The sequence below is a fragment of the Chiloscyllium plagiosum genome, unplaced genomic scaffold (genome assembly GCF_037043375.1).
Source record: "Chiloscyllium plagiosum isolate Xiang-an unplaced genomic scaffold, Cpla_swu_hap1 HiC_scaffold_49, whole genome shotgun sequence".
Classification (NCBI taxonomy): domain Eukaryota; kingdom Metazoa; phylum Chordata; class Chondrichthyes; order Orectolobiformes; family Hemiscylliidae; genus Chiloscyllium; species Chiloscyllium plagiosum.
Window position 1 is genome coordinate 10,898,770 of NW_028270187.1, and position 26,400 is coordinate 10,925,169.

General features: G+C 42.7%; 1 protein-coding gene across 4 annotated transcripts in view; it reads left to right on the plus strand.

Annotated features, from left to right (window-relative positions):
• LOC122544532 (histone H1.01-like) overlaps positions 1 to 26,400 on the plus strand; it is a 179,340-nt gene that overhangs the window by 102,821 nt on the left and 50,119 nt on the right. Inside the window, exons 1-3 of one of the 4 annotated variants that reach the window (XR_015755273.1) lie at positions 13,224 to 13,880; positions 15,304 to 15,396; positions 22,196 to 22,379. The exons of the other annotated variants lie outside the window; for them this stretch is intronic. The gene's annotated coding sequence lies outside the window, so the exon portion shown is untranslated. Of the gene's footprint in view, positions 1 to 13,223; positions 13,881 to 15,303; positions 15,397 to 22,195; positions 22,380 to 26,400 lie in introns of those variants that run through there. 4 annotated transcript variants of the gene reach the window in all.

Below are 26,400 nucleotides of genomic sequence, written 5' to 3' on the forward strand. Positions count from 1 at the left end.
CTGACCCTGAAAGGGAACTCAGTACTATCAAAATATTTGTAATTAATGGAAGGATGCTGCTAATTATAATGAATTCTTATTAACCCTTGCAAGTGGGGCAGAGAGAGACAGAATAAAATCTTTCCTCACTGTCCTTTGATGTGAAGGGCAGTGTTTGTCACTGGCCACCCGGCTGTTTTCCTATCTTCCTGGTGGTGGAATTTGAATAAAGATTCATGCACTTTGTGTCTTTCACTGTGTCTCACACGTATACACACACACCATGGGTGCTGGCGAAAAAAAAAGCACTACCGCACTTAGGTGGTAGTGTGGGGGTTAATAAAAAAAAATCTTTGGTGACTTGAGAGTTCAAAAGGCCATTAGGGGGAAGAGACCATTTTAGTGCTGAGGCTATTGGAGCCTGTAGAAAATTAACACTTAGTGCTTCTCTGCTATGGATTGAATTTAACCACATTTTGGGACTCTATGATGCTATTGAGTAGCCATTACCAGTTATTAAATGCAAACTCTGCAAAAGGTAATATTAATGAAGCTTCAACTTACTTGCTGTTCTCTACAGACCATACAGATTGCTCCACAGTCAATGCTAACGAGTCAGATCTTATGTCTTATTTGAATTTGAATCACAATCTTGAAAAGAAGGAGTGTTTAATTCAAGACTAATTAAAAAATTTTAAATCCAACCGTGCAGTAACATTTCAGCCTCAGATACAGAATGATTTTGTGCTGCAGATAAAAAGCAGGAATCTGCTCCCGGCTTAAAATTATTGTAAACCTAACATTGAAGAGACAATTCCTGACACAATCTGTCGGGAAGCCATTTTATGGTCAAAAGTTTGCCACCTTTGCTAAGAAGCCATTTTGTAAAACAATGATATCAGACATGCAAGCTGTGCAAGCTTACCTTATGACATTTCCCACTTAATTTAGACTGGTATTTCTTTATAGGAGCTTATCCCGCGAGCAGATGCTTAACTCATCTGGGTATGTTTTTCCTACCTGATGGATATCTCATGGCCTGTAGGAGTGATCAGTCAAGTGCACACAGATCTGTCAATCAACTTTTATTCCTTACAAATTATTGTCTTTCATTGTTATCTGTCTAATTAAGAACATGCAATTTTTTTGTAAACATTTGTATAAAATAAGCCACTTTGTAGCAGTACATCGCAGTGGACTACTGGGGCACTTGAAAAGATGGTACCCCACTCTCCTAGTTTATTAAAACTCATTAGTTTAGCTTATAGGTATCAGTGTGATGTTGTAACAGTGATGCTATTAGTGAATAAAGGGGATGACTAAAATTAAACTAAACGGTCTGTAAGAGGTTTTTATTGCAGACTTCCAAAGAGTACGATCTCCAAGATGAACCAAGAGAAGGCTTTACAGGTCCGAGTCCACAAGGGATTCCCTGGGCTGTCCCAAGACTGTACTTGGACATAACCACCCGAAGCCTGAGGGAAGAACACCTGATGCTACAAAGATATCTGTCAGGGCCGCAGCTATTTCTCACCTCCCCAAGCAACCTGAGATAAATCCCATCTGATCCTGGGGATTTGTCTACCTTAATAACGTCTAACTTACCCAACACATCTTCCTACTTCATGTCAACATGATCCAGAGTAATCAAGCTTCTACCTCTAATCGCAACAGTCATCAAGTTCCTCTTCTCTGTGAACACTGATGCAAAGTTATGATTCAGAATCTCCCATTTTCTCAGGTTCGATACACTGCCTTCCTTCCTTATCCTTTAGTGGACCAATCCTTTTTCTAGTTACCCACTTGCTTCTTATACAAGAATAAAAGGCTTTGGGATTCTCCATAATTCTGCTCGCTGAAGCAATGTCATGACCCTTTTTAGCCTGTTTGATTCCTCGTTTAAGACTGGTCCTACTCTCCCGATATTCATCCAGGGCCCGTTCTGTTCTTACCAGCCTGGACCTTATGTACGCTTCCCTTTTCCTCTTGCCTAGTTGTAAGATTTCTCCCTTCATCCATGGTTCACGATTCTTGCCTTCGCTATCCCTTGCTTTCAATGGGACATGCCTACCCTGCACTATCTTCAACCTATCTTTGAAAGCCTCCCACATATCAAATGTGGACTTCCCCTCAATAGCTGTGTCCAATCCCCATTTTACAGCTCCTGCCTAATTTTGATATAATTGGCCTTGGCCCAGTTTAGTGTGCTTCCCTTTATTGTCTGTCTAAGAGTATACTAAAATTTACAGAATTGTGGTCACTGTTCCCAAAGGAATCCCCACCGCAACTTCTCCACCTAGTTTGGCTCATTCCCCAACATCAGGTTCAATATGGCCCCTCCCCTTGTCGAACTATTGACATACTGCTCTAGAATACTGTCCTGGATGCTTCTTACAAATTCTGCCACATCCAGGCCTCTGGTACTAAGTGTATCCCAGTAAACATTGGGAAAATTAAACACAGGTGAGGTATTGGAGGACTGCAGGGTTGCTCATATTGTCCCCCTGTACAAGAAGGTTAGTAGAGAAATTCTGGGTAACTACAAACCAGTGAGTCAGATGTCAGTGGTGGGAAAGTTGCTGAAGAACGTACTGAATGAAAAAATCTATTTATATTTGGAAAAGAATGGGCTGAGCAGTGATAGGCAACATGATTTTGTGCAGGGGATATCATGCCTTACCAACTTAAGAGTGTTCTTTGAGGAAGTGACCAAATTGTTAGATGAAGGAAGGGCTGTATATGTCATACACATGGACTTTTGTAAGGCGTTTGACATGGTTCCCCATGGTAAACTAATGGGGAAAGTGAAGTCATGTGGTGTGCAGAGTGTTCCAGCCAGGTGGATAAAGAGCTGGTTGAGCAACAGGAGACAGAGTAGTAGTTGAAGGGAGTTTCTTGTAAAGGAGAAAGGTGATCAGTGGTGTTCCACAGGGATCAGTGCCGGAGCCACTGTCTGTATGATCAGCAAGTTCGCAAATGACACGAAGACTGGTGGAGTAGCAGAAAGCATAGGGGACTGTCAAAGAATACAGATAGACTGGAGAGTTGGGTGGAAAAGTGGCAGATGGAGTTCAATCCAGGCAAATGTGAGGTGATGCACTTTGGGAAGTCTAATTCGAGAGCGAATTATACAGTAAATGTAAGAGCCTTGGGAAAAGTTGATGAGCAGAGAGATCTGGGAGTTCAGGTTCATTGTACCCTGAAGGTTGCTGCACAGGTGGGTAGAGTGGTCAAGAAGGCATACGGTACGCTTGCCTTCATCGGATGGGGTGTTGAGTATAAGAGCTGGAAAGTCATGTTAAAATTCTACAAGACATTGGTTCAGCCGCATTTAGAATTCTGTGTCCAGTTCTGGTTGCCACGTTACCAAAAGGATGTGGACGCTTTGGATAAGGTGCAGAGAAAGTTTATGAGGATGTGGCCTGGTATGGAAAGTGCTAACTATGAAGAGAAGCTGAGTCGGTTTGGATTGTTTTCATTAGAAATTAGGAGATGGAGGTGGAACCTGATTGAGGTTACAAAATCATGAAGGGTATAGACAGGGTAGATACAGATAAGCTTTTTTCCCACATTCAAGTAGAGAGGTGAAAAGTTTAAGGGGTATATACGCGACAATTACTCTATACAGAGGGTGGTAGGTGCCTAAAACGCATTGCCAGTAGAGGCAGGCAGGTAGATTCATTTAAGATGCCACTGGACAGATGCATGAGTAGGTGGGGAGCAGACGGATACAGATGCTGAGTGTGGGATATAGGTGAATTAATGTTATTTCTGCAATTATAAGTTCTGATACAGAGTAAATGAACTCACATCAGTGTGTTTCAGCCAAAAGCTGAGTCAACAAGAATGGACACTATATAGAGGAAATATATAATCAGTTAAAATGGTATGTCAGCATGAAACGTGATTACAAAACAATGGTGGATGTATGGGTGAATAGATAAGAAGTTGTAAGAGAATGCAATCGCTTGTATAACAGTAGGTAAGAACATCTGTTTCCCACTTGTACGGAGACACAGGAACAAACCCTAATTAAAGAGGTCATGAAGGTCAGAGTGGCCTCCGGAGAGGCCCAGATGGAAGGAGTAAATACTGATAAAGAAAGAATATGCCGAGCGATGACCTGCAGTGGGATGACGTCAAACGACCTTATGGGGCCAGAGATAGGCATTTGTCACGGACAAGGCCGGATAAACAGAAGTTGTGGGATCAGTCTTCGGGAAATGAGTGACGTAAGCAGGGGGGGGGGGGGAACGACGCAAACAATGAAATAAGAAAAAAAATATGTAGGGACTCAAATTATATAAATTTCGAGAGTTCGTTGAATTTGATGTGTATTTATTCTCTGCCTTGTCTGGCATTAGACATTGCACCCACTTACAAGTGTACAAATAAAGGACACTACTCATTCAGATTTTTGTCTCGGACTGCAATTGTTTAGTGAGTGAGCTTTGTTTCTCACAATTGGGGGCTGTCCGGGATTTTCTTCCATCACCGAGGGGAGTGGCTGGCCTTGGATACTGGGAAGACGCGTCCTGTTCCCCATTGAGGAGCGGTCTCGTGTCCCGGTTTGGTCTGCTCCCTTGGGCGACTGGTGTGAATCCCACAAGAGAGACATCTGAATCAGACAGTGATAGGAGCTCGATAGCAGATACGGCGAAAAAGGGGCCAGGCAACTCTGTGCACAGACCAAGGTAAGAACCCTGACTTTTAAGTATTGCCTTGGTGGCCGGGAAAAGAGGTATTTACTCCCTGAGGGACTAGCGAGGGCCCCGGGAAATGGAGGGTAGGCAGAGTAGCTGTCACGGAGTAAAGGAAGAAAGAGTCCCTGGTAACATTCCTCCTGCAAGTCCGTTGGGGAGGATGTTGCGGGATTGGACAAGCAATACTTGTACAAGGGCAAAAGATAAAAAGAAAATGATTAAATATTGTTGTTTAGTTTGGACCAAAGAATCAATCCTACGTCCGTCTGTCTTCTGGCCAAAGTATGGTTCCGACGAGGATTGGGTCTGTGAGTATTTAGGTTTGTATGTGAATGGAAAACAATCTTTTAGTCAAGAGGAGGCGGACAATGCATCCTGTTGGAAGGGCAGTTTGGGATTGATGTTAGTAAAGACAAAGGATGCCCCCTCTGCCCCACCTAGTCCCTGGGATCCTCTTGGCTGTTTGCCCCCCCCCCCCCCGTACCATAAAATCAGTTTAGGTGAACATGGGGAAGGAGGAGAGACAGACAGACAGGGACAGGGAACAGATGATTCACAAGAGGAGGATGAGGAGACTGTGGACAGGGATGTTGTTGTTCCTGACCCTCAATCCTCAGCAAAAGAAAGGGAAGCTACAGTAGATGTTGAGGAGGCCTCTGGTGGATCTAAATCAAAGCCTAAGGGGGGAAAACAAAAGAAAAAGGGGAAGAACGTAACGACTTATCTCCTTCGGGAGGTACCCATAGGGGACAAAGAGATTGGGTTTGTAAGTGCCCCCCTCACAAGTGGGGAGGTCAGAACATTTAAAAAGGAAATGAAGGTCCTGGTTGAGGATCCGGTGAGGTTGTCTGAACAAATTGATCAATTTCTGGGGCCCAGTCTGTATGCCTGGGATGAGTTAATGTCTATTTTGAATATCTATTTACTGGGGAAGAAAGGGGACTTATACGAGGAGCTGCCATTAAAATATGGGACATGGAGCACCCGATTGGAGATGGGGATGCTGGACAGGGAGAGGTGAAGTTTCCCCTCAAAGACCCCCAGTGGGAAAACCAAAACCCGGAGCATAGAGAAGAAATGAGGGAATTGAAAGACCTGATTCTAAAAGGAATTAGAGAGGCAGTTCCGAAGTCACAGAATTTGACTAAAGCCTTTGACGTTAGACAGGAGAAAGATGAGACTCCCTCAGCTTTCTTGCAATGCGGAAATATTCTGGAATGAACCCTGAGGACCCAGTGGCACAGGGTCTTTTGAAAGTACATTTTGTGACAAAAGCATGGCCAGACATACAGAGAAAGATACAGAAGATAGAAGGGTGGAGTGAAAAACCATTAGATGAATTGTTGAGAGAGGCACAGAAAGTGTTTGTAAAAAGGGAGGATGAAAGACAAAAACAGAAGGTAAAAATGATGGTAGCTACGGTTGATGAGGTAGTTAAGAAAAGAATGGAACCAATAGTGAGCAACCGGAGCAGCGGGTGGCAGCATGTAGGACAGAGAGGGAGAGGGAGAGGGAGAGGACAAGGGGGAGCATTTGATAGAGGGTTTGGGCGACAGGGGCAGAGATGGAAGTCTCCACAGGCAGGATGCTATTATTGCGGAAAGATAGGGCATTTTAAGCGGGAGTGTCCTGATCTACAAAGGGAAGAAAGGGCAATTCCGCTTATGAATTTTGATGAAGAATAGGGGTGTCAGGGGTTCCTGCCCTCGGGGGCCCGCCAGGAACCCTTGATAAACTTGAAGGTGGGACCCTGTAGGGAAGAGGTAGTCTTCCTAGGAGATACGGAGGTGGCACGGTCATCGCTGAATTTTAAACCAAAGAAGGCAGAAATGTCAACACGGACAATTACTGTTTCGGGGGTAAAATGGGAAGGATTTACTGTTCCGGTATTTGAACCTATCATGACAGAAGGTCCTAAGGATAGGGTCACAGGTGAACTGCTGTATATCCCTGATATAGGAAGTAACTTACTGGGGAGAGACTTAATTATCCTCTTAGGACTAGAGATTGGAATTCAGGAAAAAGAATTAGTTGTACAACTGGCAATGTTGACAGAGGATGTGGAAAAAGAGGTAGACACTATTGTATGGGCGAGAGAAGGGAATCGTGGAAAATTACAGATCCCTTCCCTTTCAATAAATTTAAAATGGAAAGGGGACGTTGTCTGTGAATGACAATATCCTATTTCCATAGAAGGTAAACGAGGACTGCAGCCAGTAATTGAGGGACTGATTAGAGATGGACTGTTGGAGCCATGTATGTCTCCTTATAATACCCCAATACTACCAGTGCGGAAATCTGATGGAACTTATCGATTGGTGCAGGATTTGAGAACATTAAATCGAATAGTACAGATCAGGCACCCAGTGGTGCCAAACCCCTACACGTTATTAAGTAAGATCCCTCATGATCACAAATGGTTCAGTGTGATAGATTTAAAGGATGCCTTTTGGGCTTGTCCCTTGGCGGAGGAAAGTAGGAATTTGTTCGCCTTTGAATGGGAAGACCCTAAGACAGGACGGAAACAGCAATACCGGTGGACTGTGCTCCCCCAGGGGTTTACGGAATCTCCAAATTTATTTGGACAGATGTTAGAACAAATATTGGAGAAATTTAGCAGCCCCAAGGGGTCTACCCTGTTGCAGTATGTAGACAACCGCTTAGTATCAGGAATAAGAAGAGAAGTAGTAGAAGCCACGAACAAATTATTGAATTTCTTGGGCCAGCAAGGACTGCGAGTATCGAAAAACAAATTACAATATGTGGAGCAAGAAGTAAAATACTTGGGACATTTAGTGAGTGAGGGCAAGCGAAAGATAAGCCCGGAACGGATAGAGGGAATAATGGGGATGCCACTGCCCAGCAGTAAACGGGAGTTACGCAAATGTTTGGGTCTAACGGGATATTGCAGATTGTGGATAGATTCCTGAGCTCAAAAGACTAGGAAATTATATCTCAAACTATTTGAGGGGGAGCCAAAATGTCTAAATTGGGATGATGAGGAAAAAGAACTAGTTGCGAAACTCAAAAGACATTTGATTCATGCCCCCGTGTTAGCTTTACCTTCCCTAGATAAACCTTTCCACCTCTTTGCCACTGTAGATAAGGGAGCGGCTTTGGGAGTATTAACCCAGAGGTGGGGAGGGATGAGACAGCCAGTAGCATACCTTTCAAAGCTATTGGATCCAGTATCCCGAGGGTAGCCTGAGTGTGTGCAGACTGTGGCTGCCACTGCACTGTTGGTGGAGGAAAGCAGAAAGCTTACGTTTGGGGGAGCCCTAATAGTAAGCACCCAACACCAAGTGAGAACGATCCTAAACCAAAAAGCTGGGCGATGGTTGACAGACTCGAGGATTTTGAAATATGAGGCGATACTGATAGAAAAGGATGATCTAGTGTTGGTCACTGACAATTGTTTAAATCCAGCTGCCTTTCTTTGGAAAGGGGAAGGAGACTCTCCTCAGAATCCAGGGCACGACTGCCTTGACATTATTGAATACCAAACTAAGGTCCGCATGGACCTGAGAGATGTTCCACTTCAAGCAGGGGCTAGACTTTTTATAGACAGATCATCCCGGGTGACTGAAGGGAAAAGACATAATGGGTACGCAGTTGTAGATGGGACAAAAGGTAGTGTGGTGGAGGCAGGAAGGCTGCCAAATGGGTGGTCAGCTCAGACCTGCAACTCTATGCATTGGAAAGAGCCCTTAGGGCATTAGAAAATAAAGAAGGAACAGTATACACTGACTCTAAATATGCATTTGCTGTTGTGCACACTTTCGGAAAGATATGGCAGGAAAGAGGACTGATCAATAGCCGGGGGAAAGAATTAGTTCATGAAGAATTGATTAAAGGGTCTTGGAATCTCTATTACTCCCCCGAGAAACAGCCGCAGTGCACGTGAATGGTCATCAGAAAGGAAATGAACCAGAGGTTAGGGGAAATAGATTAGCTGATGTTGAAGTGGCTAGGGAAGCCGCCCTGAACCCACAAGAAGTGGTGATTCATTCCCTAATACCTACTGTCCCAGGTCCTAGGGAAATTCCTATATTTACAGAAAGGGAAGAAAAAGAATTGAGAGATTTAGGGGCTACAAAAACAGCAGACGGGCATTGGAGGTTACCTGATGGAAGGGAAATGTTAAACAAAATAATGATGCGGGAGATTATGTCTATCCTATACCAAGGCAGCCACTGGGGAGTACAAGCAATGTGTGATTTAGTTCTTAGGGAATATGGATGTAAAGGAATACTAAAATATATGTTGGTCATAGTAGATCATCTATCTGGTTGGGTTCAGGCATACCCCCTACCTACCGCCACTGCAAATGGGGTGTCTAAAACAATATTAGAGCACATAATTCCCCGATATGGGCTAGTGAATCGTATAGATTCCGACCAGGGAACTCATTTTACCTCTAAAGTGTTACAGGGGGTAATGAAGGGGTTGGGAATTTCCTGAGAGTTCCATACTCCATGGCACCCGCCATCATCAGGAAGAGTTGAGAGAATGAACTAAACACTCAAACGACAGCTCTCTAAATTGATAATAGAAACCAGACTCCCTTGGACCAAATGTTTACTATAGCTCTCTTGCGAGTACGGACTGCCCCAAGGAAGGATTTGGGACTATCCCCCTATAAAATCTTATTTGGATTACCGTATCTGGGAACGAATGGAGAATTGCCAATTCCCGAAACTAAAGATTTGTTTTTAAAGAAGTATATACTGGGCTTGTCCTCCTCTTTATCTTTCCTCAGAAAACAGGGTCTATTGGCACAGACTCCGGCCCTTGAATTCACTGTTCACCCCATCCGGCCGGGTGATTGGATTTTAGTAAAATCATGGACACGGACTAAATTGCAGCCGGACTGGGAAGGGCCATATCAGGCTCTTTTGACTACCCAAACGGCAATAAGGACGGCGGAGAAAGGCTGGACTCATTACACTCGGATCAAAGGGCCAGTGGACCCTCCAGTTGAGGAAGAAGTCTGGACGGCCGAATCAACGCAAGACCCGCTAAAACTCAGACTAAAGAGACTTTGAGTAACTGACTATACAGTGGCGACGCGAGCGCGGGATTATTTCTGTAAGATTGTATATTAAGTCTTTTTGTGCTTCAGCATGATGATGAGAATACTGGGAATGTTTAGAGTTATGATGCTAGCCCTCTTAGTATTGGGATTTTGTCAAATATCATTTTCATATGTATTATTAACGGTTCCTGAGTCTGATAATCCACAAGTAATAGACACTGATGCATGCAGCTTAGTAAATTGTGGGGATGTAGCTAATCAAAGACAGTACCGCAATTCAGAGATACATCTTAAGTCCTATGGGCATAGCCTTGGGGATGGTACTTGGTATAATGGTCTCGTCACAGTACACCGGGCCCCCTTCCGACCAGCTCGCGATTGTCCCGATAAAAAGTGTAACCCAATATACCTAACAATAAGGAAAACTACATGGCACGAAGCAATTCTGGGGGGGGGGGGGGGGCACTTATGAGATACAACTAAATGAAACATTTGGGATTGAAATGAAAGCAAATGGGAAGGATTTCGTGTGCTGTTGTTTTCGAATTAGTGTAGGACAGGGAAAACGGGTAGAATTACTGGGTAATTCACCCCTTCACCCCTCCCGATGATCCTAAAGTAGTAAAAATTATAGAGATAAAGGACTTGAAATAGACCATCGAAATAGAAACTGGGTACGGGGATGCAATTGCCTGGGGCCCAGGTATACAGACTGGGCCCCAGAAATTGATCAATTTGTTCAGACAACCCCACCGGATCCTCAACCAGGACCTTCATTTCCTTTTTAAATGTTCTGACTTCCCCACTGGTGACGGGGGCACTTACAAACCCAATCTCTTTGTCCCCTATTGGTACCTCCTGAAGGGGATAAGTCGTTACGTTCTTCCCCTTTTTCTTTTAAAAGAAATATTGAATTGCAATATTTCTAGCTCCCCATAAGTTCAAACACCAATTTATCAATTCATGCTTGACTAACCTTTAAAGCCTATTCCTAACTTATAAATATATTTATATATTTACATTCATTCCTTCAGTATTTAATATTTAAAATGCAAAATGCATACAGTTCCCAATTTTGAAATTCACTGTAATTACCCAGTTTTAGTCCTGTAATTTAAATCCAAAATTAGTTTTCTTACATAGTCCTGACCAATCATTGCTCAATTACAATACTATAGGTCGTAAAATAATCAGAGCTGCCTTAAAAGAATTTGTCTATTCAAGTTTTTTTTAAAAAAAACTTCCAATGCATGAACAATGGCTGAATCCAAGGTCACAGATATTAACCATAGAATTTTGTTTTTATTACAATCTAATGTTGAACTGAAACTGCAACTGTCCTCCAAAAATCGCTTTTATGTAAAGATAAAATAGATTAGTTGGAAACTGATAGTAAGGCAGTCATGATCTGTAAAAAGAACAGGAGTTATCATTCTTTTTTTTTCTTCATAATCTCGATAGAATCCTTAACCTTAAAAGAAATCATGTTAAGTTTCCATAATAAAAATCAGATTCAAAACAGTCCTGGAACTCAAGCTCCAGGGAATAAAACACAAACATTCAATCACCAACAAACAAATGTTCACTCAAACCAAATCACAAAGGGTTAAACTTCCTACCAGCTGTACAGCTCTTTTCATTCTCTCTCTCTCTCACACATTGACATATAAATTCAGATATTTACAAACCCAGTCTTCGTCCGACGAAGAATGGATTCCTTAGTCCATACAAAACAACAATATTTAATCATCTTTCTCCCTTGTACAAGTATTATTTAGCCAATTCCACTACATCCTGCCCAAAGGACTTTCTGGAGATATGTTGTAAGGGACCCCGCCTCCATTTCCATTGCCTTTTCCTTACTTTGTTTTCCCAGAGGCTTTTTCCTCACCCACAGCACAATACATATTGAGTTCCTTCGTTAGTCCCTTATTAACTACTAAAATTCAATCCCGGCCACCAAGGCAATACTTAAAAGTCAATTTTCTTACCTTGGTCTGTGCACAGAGTTGCCTGGCCCCTTTTTGCCGTATTGTCTATCAACCTCCTATCACTGTCTGATTCAGATGTCTCTCTTGTTGGATTCACACCAGTCACCCAAGGGAGCAGACCAAACCGGGACACGAGACCGCTCCTCAATGGGGAAGGGGACGCGTCTTCCCGGTGTCCAAGGCCAGAACTCCCCCTGGCGGTGGAAGAAAATCCCAGGCAGCCCCCAATTGTGAGAAACAAAAGCTCACTCACTTCAATAATTTCAGTCCGAGACCAAAAATCTGAACCAGTAGAGCCGTTTATTTGTACACTTGCAAGTGGGTGCAATGTCTAATGCCAGGTAAGGCAATGACAAATACACACCAAATCCAACAAACTCTCGAAATTTATACAATTTGAATCCCCATATTTTTTCTTATTTCAATGTTTGCCCTCTCCTCCGCTTACGTCACTCATTTCCTTAAAACTGATCCCACAACTTCTGTTTATCCGGCCTTGTCCGTGACAAATGCCTATCTCTGGTCCCAATAAGTTTGTTTGACGTCATCCCATTGCAGGTCACCGCTAGGCATATCCTTTCTTTATTAGCATTTATTCCTCTCTGGAGTCCACTCTGACCTTTATGACCTCTTTAATTAGGGTTTGTTCCTGTGTCCCCATACAAGTGGGAAAACAGATGTTTATACAAGCCTCTCTTCACAGCATTTTATCTAGTGCCTGTATTTCTACCATGGTTTTGTAATCACGTCTCATGCTGACATATCATTTTTAACGGATTATATATTTCCTCATTCTTGCTAAGTCAGCTCTCGTCCGAAACTAATGTGAATTCATTTACTCTGTATCAGAACTTATAATTTCAGAAATAACATTAATTCACCTCTATCCCACACTGGGCTATCAATTTTCTTTGTTCTTTATTACATTTGCCTTCCTAACCGCCACTTGAACATGCCTAATAACCTGAAGAGAATCATGAACTCGGACTCCCAAGTCCCTTGGTGCTTCAGATTTCCGAAACCTTTCCCCATTTAGGAAACAGTCTCCGCCTCTATTTTTCTAATCCCATTGCATACCCTCCCACACTGTCATCCATCTGCCAACCAAACTTTAATAGGATCCTGAACTCGGACTCACCCCCCGAGGACCTTGTTTGTGCTTCAGGCCTGGCAGCATCTGTCAACGTTTCGAGTTCTGGGCAGCCGTCCTTCGGGAGAGTGGCCTTTGGTCTTGATATGCCGCTGCACAATTTCTTGTTCACTCCCACCTCTCTGTCTGTGTGTATTTGTCATTATTATTGAGTTTGGCGAGTCCCGGAGCCGGCCCTGTTGTTTCTCTCTCCTGAAAGGGTTGTCCCTTTAAAGAGCCTTTCCCCTGAAGCAGCTGCTAACGGTCACTTGGGGCACGAGGCGGCCGTTAACCGCCATCTCGCGCGGGGCCTGAAGCTAAAATGGCGCCGGGGCCACGCGGGAAGGAAAAGCGCCGAGGGAGAGCGGACTGTGTCAACATGTCCCGTTCCCGAGGGTCAGGATGGTGGTTATTGGGGGTGGAGGGGGACAGGAGAGATTCCCCCTCCCAGTGAGGCACTTTGTACAAACCGTGAGGTCCCTCTCTCTATACATCTATCTCTCTCTGTGACTGTTTGACTGTCCATGACTTGCTTTAACTCTCTATGTTGATTAATGTCGATGACTCTGTGATCTTGTGTTTCTCTCTGACTCTCTATCGCTGTTTCTTTATAACTTTCTGTCCCTCTGTACGTCTGTCTCTCTCTGTTTTTCCCTGCCTCTCTATGACCCTCTGTCTCTCCCTGACTCTAGTCGGAGTACCGTTTGTTGTTAAACACAACAACAGTTCCTGCCTTAGAAAAGTGCCTAACAGTTTGGTTTAATCACAGGCATCCCTGTGTCAGTCCTAGAGCTGAATGCCCACCTGGAAATGAGGTAATGCAGGGAGACATCACCTCGTTAAACCGCTTAGTTCGACCCCAATTCAATATATTTTCTGTAAAAATGGTGAGGAGATTTACTGGGAATACTCCAACCACTGCAGAACCGTACACACAATCATCAACATCAGCAAAAGTCAAGAGGGCAATTAGCACTGTGCTGTTTCTAACCAGCAGGCAGAGTCTCTCCTGAACAGCAAATATATCGCCATTTCAGTGATCGGTGAGTTTTTAAGCATCTGTATACAAATCGACATTATCAGAGAACTGTGATAGCACTGGGGGAGCATGCAGAGGGAAGTTTACCAGGATGTTTCCTTGGGAACTGGAGAGTTTTGGTGATGGAGAGAGAGATTGGACAGACTGAAGTTGTTTTCCTGAGAGCAGAGGAGATTGAGAGTGTGGTGACATGACTGAGATGTATAAAATGAAGAGGGGTGTAGATAGGGTAGAGAGGAAGAAACTTTTCCCCCTTTGATGGAGGGATCAATGACTGGGGGAGGGGCATACGTTGAAAGTAAAGGGCAGGAGGTTTAGAGAGGGATGTGGCGGCAAACATTTTCACCCAGAGGGTGGTGGGGAATCTGGAACTCACTGCCTAGAAAGGTGAGAGAGGCAGAAATCCTCATCACGTTGAAGAAGGATTTAGATGTGCACTTGTGATGCCAATGCTAGAGTGAGATTAAGTGGTCCTTGAAGTTTCACTTGTATTTTCCTGCAGAAATAGGGGCTTGAATATGGTGAATAGCCAAGGTATTTTCTGCAGGACAGGGGAGTCCAAACCTAGAGGGCGTTGGTATAAGGTGAGAGGGGAAAGATTTAAAAGCGACCAGAGGGTGTACTACTTCACACAGATGGTGCCTGTTTGGAATGTGCTGCCGGAGGAAGTGGTAGGAGTGGGTACAATAATAACCTCTAAAAGAGATTTGGAAAGAAACACGGATAGGAAAGGTTCAGACGGATATGGGCCAAAGGCAAACAAATGGGACTAGTTTTGTCAGTGAGGCCTGGTCAGCATGGACGCGTTGGGCCGATGGGTCTATTTCCATGCTGTATGACCCGATGACTGGGAAAGTTGTATTAGAGAATAGAGAATTGGTTGTTTTTCACTGGTATGGATTCAGTTGGCCGAAGATCTGTGCTGTAGACCTCTGAGTCTACAATTACTTGTTAAGCAATCCATCAGAGAAAGGTAGAAGCTTAGACAATATGAGCTGTGGGAGGCTGATGGTAACATCAAAGATGTTCATAGTAGTGTAGGGTTGGGGACAGTGATGGTAACCCACAGGATGTTGACATTGAGATGGGGGTGGGGACAGTGACAATAACCCTCGAGACGTTAATAGTGGGGATGGGGACAGTGACGGTAACCCTCAGGATGTTGATAGTGGGGATGGGGACAGTGATGGTAACACCATTGAACATCAACAGGCAATGGTTGGATGATTTGGCCATCCATACTTAACACAAACCTTTTGAAGTATAGATTTTACAACATAGGGTGACCTTGTAATGATGTGAAATCTTGCTTGTTTTATTTCTCCTTTCCATCAATTATTATCCTGTCATCGAAGATAACATCTGTGAAAAAAGAGACAATTTCAGCGCCTGATCTTTTATTTCTTCTTTGTCTTGTTTTGTTCCAGTTCCTGTTGCTGGGAATTTCTTTACCCCCAGAGCCAATAAAATGGAGATCCTGATTGGCAGTCATCTCGTTCTAGAGTGTGTACTGAGCCAAGGTACTGGATCTTACTTTCAATGGTACTTTCAACAGAAAGCCTTAAACAATGCCAGTGGGAATTACAACTCGAGCTCAGACAGGACAGAGCTCGAGTTGTAATTGAATCTTTCCAGTCCCAGCACCAAGGCTGGGACTGGAAAGTGTCTCTTGATCAACAAGTGACCAGTAAATTCATCGACCTCACGATGCCAGGTAATCCATTCTTCATTCATGATCTGTGCTCATTCTTCACTGGGGATCTACTGAAGACTTGACATGAACACTCTAAAAAAAAAATTCCTCAGGCACTCCGTCTCGCAGCATCTGTGGGGAGAGGGAGACAGACAGACAGACAGAGTTAATGTTGCAGGTTATAAACACAAAGGGCTGAAAAAACTCAGTAGGTCTGGCAGCAGCTGTGTGGGGAGAGAGAGAGAGAGTGTGTGTGTGTAACATCCTTGCTCAGATAAGGGAGACCTTCACAGTGAGACGATTAAAGTCCAGGAGCAGGGATGGCTTGCGACAATTGGATAGGGTGGAGAACTGTGTGTGCAGTTTGGGGTCTACTTATCTGAGAAAGGACATTGTTCCTATGGAGGGAGTGCAGCAAAGGTTTCCTAGAGTGATTCCTGGGATAGCAGGACTGACTGGTGGAGACAGATTGGATTGGTTAGGATGATATTCACTGGAGTTGAGAAGAATTAAGGTGGAATCTCATAGAAATCTATTAAATTTGAACAAGGATGAGACAGAGTAAACACAGGGAGGGTGTTCCTGGTGACCAGGTGGAGAATCCAGAACCAGGGTGTCATTGTCTAAAGGAGACTTGACAAGACTGAGATGGGGAGAAATGTCTTTACCCAGAGAGTGGGGAGCCTGTGGAATTCTCTGTCACTGAAAGCAATCAGGGCCAGAACACTGAATGTTGTTCAGGAAAGAATTGGATTGAGTTCTTTGGGGCTAAAGGGAGAGTGCGGGGAGGCACAGGATGAAGTTGGGTGATCAGCCATGAACCCATTGAATGGGCGGAGCAGGCTGGAGGGGCCGAATAGCCTCCTCCCAATGGTATTTTCGATGTTTCTCTGTGAATGGCCCAGTTGCCACTGACAGGTGGATGACACAGGGAAGCTTTGCCTCGATTATATATAGGCAATGAAAATGAGGGACAATAATTTCCAGTGTGGATGCAGAGTGCTCTTTTGAGTTCAGCATCAAATATTCTGGGTTGGATTGGTGGGATGTTGTTAATGAGAGACTGCACAGCAACAGTGATGTCACTGCGATGGTGAAGGTTTGGTGTGAAATTTACAGACACGCAGGTTATCCTCCAAATGGACGGGTGTTGGCAGGGGATCAGGATAACAGGGAACAGGAAACAGACCTTCACTCCATGTGATGTTCAAAAGTGGCTGGATTTTTGAGGCTTAATATGAACTAGAGAAAATCTCCACTTTCACTGAACCAGAAATGTTACAGAAGTGTATATATATATATATGTATGTTGTATCCTGTACCAGCGTTTCTTAGTTTTGAGATGGTGAAAACTAAGTACACCAAACTGCTATCTGTTTCGGAGTCATCTATAATCAAAAAACAATAAGCGACACAGTGGCTCAGTGGTTAGCACTGCTGCCTCACAGCACCAGGGTCCCAGAGTCAATTGAGTCACAGAGTCAGAGATGTACAGCATGGAAGCAGACCCTTTGGTCCAACCCATCCACGCCGACCAGATATCCCAACCCAATCTATTCCTACGGCGAGCCGATATCCCTCCAAACCCTTCCTATTCATATACCCATTCAATGTTGCTATTGTTCCAGCCTCCACCACTTCCTCTGGCAGCTCATTCCATACACGTACTACCCTCTGTGTGTAAATATTGCCCCTCAGGTCTCTTTTATATCTTTCCCCCTTCACCCTAAACCTATACTCTTTAGTTCTGGACTCCCCGACCCCAGGGAAAAGACTTTGTCTATTTATCCTATCCATGCCCCTCATAATTTTGGAAACCTCTATAACCTCTATATGCACCAGGGAAAACAGCTCCAGCCTGTTCAGCCTCTCCCGATTGAACAAATCCTCCAACCCTGGCAACATCCTTGTAAAGCTTTTCAGAACCCTTTCAAATCTCACAACATCCTTCTGATAGGGAGGAGACCAGACTTGCATGCAATATTCCAACAGTGACCTAATCAATGTCCTGTACAGCTGCAACGTGACCTCCGAACTTCTGTACTCAATACTCTGACCAATAATGGAAAGCATACCAAACGCCTTCTTCACTATCCTGTCTGTCTGCGACTCCACTTTCAAGGAACTATGAACCTGCACTCCAAGGTCACCTTGCTCAGCAACACTCACTAGGACCTTACCATTGAATGTATAAGTCCTGCTAAGATTTGCTTTCCCAAAATGCAGCACCTCGCATTTATCTGAATTAAACTCCATCTGCCACTTCTCAGCTCATTGTCCCATCTGGTCAAGATCCTGTTGTAATCTGAGGTAACCTTCTTCGCTGTCCACTACACCTCCAATTTTGGTGTCATCTGCAAACTTACTAACTGTACCTCTTATGCTCGCATCCAAATCATTTATGTAAATGACAAAAAGTAGAGGACCCAGCAACGATCCTTGTGGCACTCCATTGGTCACAGGCCTCCAGTCTGAAAAATAACCCTCCACCACCACTCTCTGTTTTCTACCTTTGAGCCAGTTCTTTATCCAATTGGCTAGTTCTCCCTGTATTCCGTGAGATCTAACCTTGCTAACCAGTCATTTCGGTATGGCATCCACTTCCCACCTTGGCAGAAATGGCCACATCCTGTTTAAAATACAGAGAAATACCCTTTGTCAGGGTCAAGTTTTGGCTTGTTCAAATCATGTGATTTGCCAAGAGAAATTGGTCTGTATAATGACCCCAGATATTCATAGCTCCTCCTGTACACTCTGTCTTTCAGACAAAGTTTGTTATTCTCATCCATTTTCATAGAATCATACAGCACAGAAATAGGCCTTTCGGCCCAACGAGCCCATGGCGACTAGTTTTCCCAAATACAACTAGTTCCGTTTGTCTGCATTTGGCACATATCTCTCTAAACTTTTCTTATCCATGTACCTTTCCAAATGTCTTTGAAATGTTGTAATTGTACCTGCCTCTACCACTTCCTCTGGCAGCTCATTCCATATACACACTGCCCTCTGTGTGATAAGTTTGCCTCTCAGATCCCTTTTGAATCTTTCACCTCTCACCTTTAATCTATGCCCACTAGTTTTGGACACCCCTACCTTGGGGAAAAGACCATACGTATTTACCTTTTCTCTGCCCTTTGTGATTTTATAACCTCTATAAGGTCACCCCTCAGCCTCTGATGTTCCAGGGGAGAAGAGCTCCCAACTTATGCAGCTTTTTCTTATAACTCAAACCCTGTAGTTGTGGTCACATCTTTGTAAATCTTTTCTGTACCCATTCTAGCTTAAGAACATCCTTTCGACAGCAAGTTGACCAGAACTGTGCGCAGTATTCTAAAAGTGGCCTCACTATATCCTGTACAATTGAAACATGATGCGCCAACTTCTGTCGTCAGTGTTCTGACCAGTAAAGGCAAGCATGCCAAAAACCACCTTCACCAGAGTGTCTAGCTGCAATGCACATTCAAGGAACTTTTTGTTTGGAGGTCTTTTTGTTTGGAAACACTGCCCAGACTTGTACTATTAACAGTACAACTCGTGCCCTGGTTTGCCTTACCAAAATGCAACACATTATATTTATCTAAATTAAACTTCTGCCATTCCTTGACCCACTGGCCCAGTTGATCAAATTTCCATTGTACTCTTAGATAACCTTCTGTGTCCACAATGCCATCAAATTTGGTCCTGCTCCTATCTGCTACGTTTCTGTGTTGACCTGTTTTCAAGCTGATCAAATGGAGCAGCAACCAATTATCAAATATGCTGCCTTGAGGCACACAGATACAGGAGGGATGAGGGACCAGGTTAAGAGAAAGCGGGAAATGCTTATGCCAGCCATCCACGGACATCGTGAGACAGCACAGAAGGAAGTCTGTGAAGCTTCACAAATCGATCAATAACAATCCTACCTTCCAGCAAATAAGGAGGACAAGGAAGAGAAGGCAGAGCAATGTCACACTTCTGCGACCAGGCTAGGCTTTGTCTCAGTTCACTCAGCAAGATGTCAGTTCCAAAGATGGACTTGTTTTGAGAAACCATCTGAATAATTGTGTCTCTCCCAACCCTCAATGTGTCAGTTTATCCCACTGTAGCACAATCTAACTATTGATGGCAGAGCTTTTAAGTTTTATGCTGTTCACTCCTAACTTTAGCATCCATTTGATTTCCTGGCAAATGGGTCCAGGCAAAGGAGCCAATGAATTGAATGTATTCTCCATCTTTTGTTGAAATTGTGGTGGAAATAACTTGCTTTCCTGCCCTATCTTCATTGCCCTCTAACTTCATGACTGTCAATACACATCCAACTCTCTTTTCATACCTCACATGGAATCTAGCTCCATCACGACCCCAGGCTGCACAATCCAAAATCCTAACAATTCTGAGTAAAGACATTTCTCCTCATCTCACTCCTCGCTCTCTTGCTGACAATCTTGAAATTGTGACCCCTAGTTACTGAACATGCCAACTAGTGGTAATAAAATATTCTTCTTTCCCATAGCAAAATTCTTCATAATTTTGAACACCTCCATAAGGCTCTTCTCTTAATCTTCTGTGCTCCAAGGAAAACGAGCCTGATATCACTAATCCTTCCTTGTATGTAAAATTCTTAATTCCTGCTATCATTCTAGTAAATCTTCAGTGAATGCTCTCCAGAGCTTGAAGTTCCTTCCTTAAATAAAGTGCCCATTACTGAACACAGCTGTGATCTGACCAATGATTTGTAGAGATGTAGCATTACTTCCTCAGTTTTATACTCAATGCCTCTATTTATTTATAACCACGAGGATCCTATCAGCCTTCTTCACAATGGTTTCAGCTTGCCTGGCCAACTTCAGAGAATGATACACGTGAACCCCGAGGTCCCTCTGCTCCAGTGCTACCTTCAAAGACGTACCATTGACCCTGCATTGTTGCTCTGTGTTTCAGGTAGCAAAATGCATTACCTCACATTTCTCTGCTTTGGAATTCATCTGCCAGATTTCTGATCATTTGGCCAAATTGTCAATCTCCCTGTGAAGTCACTCAGCATCATCCTCCCAATCATTCATCTCTCTGGGTAGTATCAACTGCAAATTTAGAGATTATATCCTCAACACCAACTCCTAATCATTTATATAATCAACGTAGTTATCAATGTGTACTTGTCAGTTCCTTTTATATGCATATAACTATCAATCTCTACCTGTCCATTTCCCCTATGTGAATGTGTGTTTACCAGTCTGTTCCTTCTGTGAATTGATCCTGTCAATATTAATCTGTACTTGTCAATTTCTCCTATATCAATATGTGAATGCAGTTACCAATCTGTGCTCCGCAATCTCTGCCTTGTCAATACGTGAATTCAAATATAGATTTCTACCTATCAGATCCCCTTTAATGAATGTGAACACTGCAGTTACTAACATGTACCTGTGAGATTCTGCTCTGTGAATATGCGTGTCGTTGTCAGTGTACTTGTCAGCTTACGCTGTGTGAAACTGGGAGTGTAGTTATAATTCTGTTCCTGTCAGTTTTAGTTTTGTGAATTAGAGTGTAGTTATTAATCTGTCCCTGACAGTTACAGCAATGCGAATGTGTGACTGACTTAAGTTAACAGAAACTGACCGACAGAGAGTGATAGTCGTCCATTTGCATCACATTAACTGTGTTGTCATCTTTTGTTTGTCTGTTTCTGCAACATGAATGAGTGTGTAGTTATCAACCCGTACTTGTCAGTTTCTACTCTTGTGTGTCAAAGTGGAAGCTAGTAATATTCTCTGTGTCTATGTGATACATTCTGTGATAGTTGTTATGAGAGTGCTGAGACTGGGTCTTAATCTTTGTGATTTTCTTTTAGTTGACTGTCAGTCTGTCGGGGTGGATGGGGGAGAGAGGGTGATGGCAGAAGGGAAATTGCTTTGATCTGAGAACCATTTTGAATCATGGTCACACATTTCCTGTTTGGGTAGAGAGTCTGGGATCTCTGGTATCACTGAGACATTTAGTTTTAATTTGTACCCAGACATTGTTGGTGTTTTTTTGTGACAGCATGTCATCTCCTTTCTCACCAAAATCTGAATCACTGATATGGTACATCTCAGAAGCAGACCATTCGGCCTATTGTGCCTGTACTAGGACATTCTCTTATGCATCAGTTCTGCAGAAATTGTTGGGAATGTAAACTTTATTGACTGATTGTCAGTATCTATATAGATACTGACAATTTGACATCAGTTCTGCTGTCAACTTTCTTTTAATAACTATAGTGCTCGTATTGATATTTCCCACAATCTCGATCACAGATCATTTTAAGATCACATTTGTGTTCAGTTCTGGGCGCTCTTTTTAAGGGAGGATTCTCGAGCTCTAGAGAGGGTCATTGGAGATTTACTTGATCTCATTCATTTATGTTCAGTTGTGTGTTTGTGTCTGTGTGTAGCATAAACTCTGTAAATAAACTCTTTTGAACGATGCTTAATTGTATTGCATTTCAGTCTCAGATTATTGTTACATTGTGTGTGCACTTGCCTGTACATGAGCCTTTATCATGCGCTGCTGGGCACTGTATATCCTCAGTTGTGATAAATGATGTTGAGAGTCAATTCATATCTGGAAATAATTGAGGTCAAATTTTATTCTTTACCTTTCAGCATCCAGCGACTGAGTGAGAGTGAATTTAGTCTTGTGCTGCCACTCTGTAACTCAGTTCACGTCTCCTGCAGTGAAGAAAAACAGCCAAAATTCTTTAATTGTTTGTGCCAGTAGGAATCATGTGCAAGTGAAAAAGTAACACAGTGCAACAGAGAGGATTCTGTGCTGTTCTTCAGAGTCAAGGTAGGAAACACAATAAACCTTTTGTATCTTGTATAGTGTGGAATCTAACGGGCAGTAATGATATTAAAATGTCCGTCTTCAGAACGCCATTAGTTTTTGTTTCAGTGTATATTGATTTACTTTTCTGAACACTGCTGAACTAACAATCAGTGTAAACTGAATTCATTTGCAACTAAGTAAAAGGGTGACAAACAATTCAATTGCATTGGAGCTGACTGACCATAATGTTCCTTGTACAGAAAAGACAATTGATTCATTCACTTCTATTTTCTGATGGAGACAGAACATTACCCTGCTCTGTCGTGTGATGACACACCATTAACAGTACTCTTTGGGTTACTCTATAGTAGGAAGGAGGAAAAGAAAAGGAGGGGTTTTTTTGGTATGCAGTGTACAATATGTAAACTGCCAAATTCAATTTATTGAACAATTAACACTGTTCAACTCTGCTTGAAAATAAAATGAGTAGTTCTACAAACCTACTAATTTTTGCCTTTTCTTTTCCCTTTCTCCACTGCTTTGCAGGGTGGTTCTTAGATTCCACTGATACATTTTGTAAATTGCAGATAGATGTCATGCTTTTTCTGAGATACGTTCCAGGGAGGGGGAAGAGGAGTGCAGAGCTCTTTGTAGAAAATTGCAACCAATTTTGAAAGAAGTACATAATTATCTAAAAACAAAAGGTTTCTGCTTGGACTGAACCAGACAAAACAAAGTCTTCTACTGCAATATGAAGAAGTGGAGAATAATATTGTTATAAAGCTCCTCTGCTACCATGATACATTTATGCAATTGGATGCTGCATGCTCAGGATAAAAATTATTAGCTGGTTGTTTCTGATCATGCAGACTCAAAAGTTTTCTAGGGCCTGATTCTGTGCTGTAGGCCTCTCTGACCAGGGATTTGTGGGTAGAAATAATTTTGAATGTAACATTTTGCAATGTCAATAGAACAGTATAGCTGTTCGACATTGTAATGTGTGTCAGGATGGTGGATGTTTTTGAAAGTCATTATAAGTCCGAGAGAGAGAGAGACTGTGTGTTAGGGGTGGGGGCGGAGAGGGGAAACATTTGGTTACATACATCTATGTCAGGCTTTGACATAGAATGTGCACTTGGAATTTATATTATTTGATTGCTGTGTCTATATTCGTGACAAAAGATTACTTGTCGTTCTCGGTTACTGATAGTTGAAATGTTTCCTTCAATAACAAATTTGTACTTGATCCACTTTACACATGGTTATTCAAAGGAATTACGTCAGCAATTTGTTCCCTTTGATTTTAACATTAAAGCTATCGTTAATAAATGCAGACAATATAAACATTAGTGGATTTGTGGGTGATGTATAAGCTTGTCAAAGGATACCCCAAGATATAGATCACTTGCAGATATGGGCGGAAAAATGATATTGAGTTTAATCCGGCATGGTTTCAGAGGGTGGACTTTGGGAGATCACATGTTAAGGAAAGGTATACAGTAAATGGCTGGACACTCAACATCATTGACATACAAAAGGATCTTGGGGTTCCAGTCTGTTGCTCCCTGAAAGGGGCTATGCAAGTATTCAGGGTGGTATCTGAAAGGCGGCATGTGGCATGCTTGCCTTATTGGTCAGGGAATTGAGTACAAGAGTCAGGATGTCATATTGCAGCTTTATAAGACTTTGGTTAGGTCATGCTTAGTTTTGTGACAGAAGATTAATTCTGTCCTTCTTCGTTACTGATAGCGGAAATGTTTCCTTCAATATTTGTACTCACTATCGACTTATTATGGTTGTTCAAACTAACAACATCGTCTATTTGTTCACCTCTATTGTAACGTGAAAATTATATTTTCTAAAGTTCATAACCCACGAGGACAGCCTCAGTCGGGACCTTGGGTTCCTGTCACACTATACACTATCTCACACACACACCTATGCCCACACCCTCTCACAGGCTTATACACCATCACACTCATACACACAAACATTTGCATATGTACTCACACTCACAACCCAAGGAAACCTAAACACATAAATAGAAAGCAGGCCATACCACCAGTGCTTCAGCCGGAGGCTCATTGATGATGTAACTTAGAATGGTAGAAAACGTCTAAAACAAACCTTCCAGTTCAGCAAACAAACCTATATCCAGAAGTCTCTCAAATTGAGATGCATGGTTACGGTTGATGGTCAGAATTTTTTATTTAATGTAGAGAGTGGTAGGAGTAGAATGCACTGCCAGGGGTGGTGATGGAGGCAGATACGATACAGGTAATGAAAGGACTTTAAAAATAAGCAAATTAATATTCAAGAAATAGAGGGATATGGACCAAGGGCAGGCAGAAGGGATTAATTTCATTCGGTGTCATGTTCGGCACAACTTTGTAGGCTAAAGGACCCTTTCCTGTGCTGCACCATTCGATGTTCAGATTTAATGCAGTGTATATTTCAGCTGAGAATTCATTCAAGTTGATTGGAACTGGTTGCATGGATTGAGAATATAGAGCAAAAAATATAAACTTCTATTTCCTTGGTGGTGGTTAGTTCTTGGTTTGAACATATCTCTCTGGAAATGGAGCTCAATGTGAACCTAACTCAATTCACTCTGATCATGGAAAGGATGTACTTCGCTGTGACAGTGGAAACACACCTGCTGTTTGTTCGAAGCAGCTGGTCACACTTAGCTCTGTACTGAGAGAATATTACATTGCATTGGTCCTTTGAGTACTTGCCTGGAGGAAGATAGAAGAGATACCTCCTGTAAATCAACATCAGTTGTGACTGGCATCAATATAACATTCAGTTAATAATTAGGATTTTTTGTTCAACACCAGCAATTTAAACAGAACCACAGGTCTGATTCCATTCCTGCTCTGAGCTGCTCCTTATCCATTTTTTTTCTTAAAATTCTAACACCAGTTGAGTGAGATTCAGAAACTAAACAATAGCCATACAGCTCCATGAATGGGGCCATCTGATTTTTATTTCAAAAATATACTTTATTCATAAAATATTTTATGATCTGTACAATTGGTCTTGCCATACATACGTAAACATTCAATTTCTTGGCATACAGAGACAAAATAATAATTCATATATACAGGTCTGTACGATTACTATCTACATATTTAGTTGGGGGTCAGCAAAGCCCCCCTACTGCGTCAGACCCCTATGCTTCGGCAGGCAGACGTTACACAGTGGTCTTTCCCCACCGCACCTGTTGCAAGTGTCCATGTGGATATGAGAGTTTATACCTGTCAGTTCCGGCTTGGTGAATGTGTGGGTGTAGTTATCAAACTGTAACTTTCAGTATATGGTAAATATATTTACACAGCAGAGATAGCAGAGTCTGATTGATAACTAGAGAATCATGACAATAATACAGCATTGAGGCAGCCATTTCTGATTGGTCACATTGTCCAGCCCCGCCTAACGTTGTTTCAATTCCCAATCAGATATCTGCCTCATTCCCCAATCCGGAGAGGGCACGGGGAGGAGGGAGGAAAGTACTAGAGCCAAATCATCAACCGCTTTTTGCAACTTGAAAAGCCCGCCAATTTCCAAACAGTGTGTTTTACACTAAAAAATGAAGTACAAAAAGCTGACTAAGTTTAAAAAAAAACTCATGTTAATTTACTTTTAGTTCAGTCTTCCTCTCCCTCATTTGCTCACCTGTATCTGTCCATTTCTGATCTTGGGTGGGTTATTTTTTAAACCTTGAAAAGAGGCTGAAACAAAACGGGCCAAACACTGCCGTCTGCAACCTGTCTTCTCACTTCACATTTCAGTCGCACGCCGGCATGCTAATAAAGCAGCACACATTCTTCCGGCTCAGTATCGATGGCGAACACCGTTTACGACGACATTTTAAAGTTGTCCTCCCTTATCGGTCTCGAACAGAATCAGCAATAATCGCCACATTTCAGTCCGGCAGCTGTTTTGGTGTTCTCTCAGTTCACTTTGAAAGCCTCTCACCGACAGCAGAAAGTGTATTGCTGTTTACATTCTGAAAAGTCGGATTGGCAATGTAGAACCA